This window comes from Acanthisitta chloris, unplaced genomic scaffold (assembly GCF_000695815.1).
Source record: "Acanthisitta chloris isolate BGI_N310 unplaced genomic scaffold, ASM69581v1 scaffold21523, whole genome shotgun sequence".
Lineage (NCBI taxonomy): Eukaryota > Metazoa > Chordata > Aves > Passeriformes > Acanthisittidae > Acanthisitta > Acanthisitta chloris.
In genome coordinates this window covers 50,443-52,842 of record NW_008665205.1, presented here as the reverse complement: position 1 = coordinate 52,842, position 2,400 = coordinate 50,443, and positions in this window count along the sequence as shown.

Genomic DNA, 2,400 nt, shown 5'->3' with positions numbered 1-2,400 from the left:
GTCCCAGATTGCCCAGGGAGGCTGTGGCTGCCCCAACCCTGGCAGTGTTCACAGCCAGGTTGGATGAGCCTTGCGCAACCTGCTCTGGTGGGAGGTGTCCCTGCCCAGGGCAGGTGTTGGGGCTGGATCATCTCTAAGCTCCATTCCAACCCTTGAAATTGTATGATTCTATGGACACCTGACGGGAGACACAGGGTTGCTGCAGTGGGGAAATGACCATGGACAGGTGACAAAGGTGACCTGTCCTGCAGCAAAATACTACTGGGAACCTTGTGCAGGGTGGAGAGGGAAGAACTGGGGGCACACACAGAGTGTGGTGAGGCACAGCCACACGCCCTGACCCTGCTCTCCTGTCCTGTTGCAGATGCCTCCATCATCCCTGCATCCCACAGGGTGCTCTGGGCAGGAGTCCACGTTGCTCTGGCTGTTGGCCAATGCTCCATATGTGACTTGCCTTGACTGTAATGGATTTCCCCTTCCCTGAGTATCACCAGCAATAAAGTTTTGAGTTTGTCTTCTTGCCTCCTGTGTATGTCACTCTTGTACCACCTGAGAGCACCAGTCCTTCTGCTCCATCCACCTCAGCAGCCCCTGGTGCAGCCGAGATTTCCTGTGCCTGCTGCAGGGAAAGGTTTTCAGGTTTGGTATTTGATCAGATTTTAGGAAGGGGTTGGTGTTAATCATTCAAGTTGTAAAGTTTGGCATAGTTACTGCTGCCAGGCAGAGGCTGAGGCTTCCCACAGGCAAGTGATGCCTGGATACTACCCAGTGCTGAGTTGTCCTTGCTGTGGTGGCCCAGGTGCTTGTCCAGGGCTGCTGGTCAGTCTCACCTTTCTGAATATTCTATATTCTGGGCATTTGGGGCTGCCTGGCTCCAGCCGCAATTCCTGTGGTGGAGGTCTGACCCCTATGGACCCTGAGGATGAATTCCCCCCCACCTGTGATTAAAAACCTGACTGGGTCATGGATTGGCCAAGTTCTCTGCATGGACAAAACCTGTCACCTTCCTGCATGGCCTTTTGCAGCACTTCTGTCTGCACTGGGCTGTGAGCCATACACTCCTGGCCAGAACATGGGGGTCACATCCACCCTCTCCCCATCACTCCCAGGGAAATTTAGCTGAGATATCAGGAAGAAGTTTTTTCCTGTGAGAGTGTTCTGCCAGTTGATGGGGTGACAAATGACACAGACACCAATGGAAAGAATAGGCTTATTTTACTATTGGTGTTTAAGATAATAGAAAAATGAACAATATATTTACATATAAGGTTCACTTACAAAGCTCCAATTCAAGCAGCACAAACAGCAAAGACAATAAGAAAGGTAATGCACCTAATCATTCCTACATACAGGAAAGAACAGTAATTAAGACACATCAATTGCCCCAACACTTTCCCATCCCCCAGATCCACAGTCCTGGGGGAGCCTCTGGTTGCAGTGAGGGTTTGGAGAGCCTTTCCCACCACTTGGAAGTCCTACACAGTGTGTCCACTTGTAGGTGAGGCCTCCAAAGTTGCTGCAAGAGGTTCCAGCTTTTATGGTCCAAATCAGCAAGCCAAAAATAACTTGCAGCTCTTTGTGGTTTGTGCAAGTAACACTTGGTGGTTCTCCTCTCCGACCAGTCGAAGCTGGGACTTGGTTAGAGCTCATGGCATGGGTGGTGGAGTTTCCTGAGATGTACTGCAGACAGGGAATGGCCTTGGAAAGACTTCACAGAGAGGTATATAATCTGTACCAAGGTTATCTCTGAGCTATCTTGCAGAAGGTGCCATGGCCTTGGATAGATATATAGCCTATACAAAGGTTGTCTCTAAGATATCTTGCAGAAAGTGTCACAGCCTAGGACAGATCTATAGCCAAGGCAAAGGTTACCTGCATCTATGTTCTACATTCAGTGGTTTAGTTAACTAATCCAAAGCATCACTATTCACAAGGAGTACAGAATTCATCTACAATTCAGCTCTGGCTTGGTCCTATTGTCCAAGCCTTAGCATTTCAGAGGGTGATGAGACCCTGTCCCAGGTTGCCCAGGGAGGCTGTGGCTGCCCCAGCCCTGGCAGTGTTCACAGCCAGGTTGGCTGAGCCTTGAGCAACCTGCTCTGGTGGGAGGTGTCCCTGCCCAGGGCAGGGCATTGGGGCTGGATCATCTCTAAGCTTCATTCCAACCCCTAAAACCCTATGGTTCTCTGCATTACCACACTGCCACCTCATCCCCACACAGCATGTCATGGATGTACCTCAAGGCAACACCTGTGCCACCCAGTGCAGTTCCATCCAGTTCTGCTGATGCTCATGTTTGAGAAAGGAAAGACACTGCACCTCCAATGACATGGCTGAAGGCAGCATGGGAGCCTGGAAACACAGTGCCCTTCTCTGAAAACTTCCACCAAAAGCAGTGTG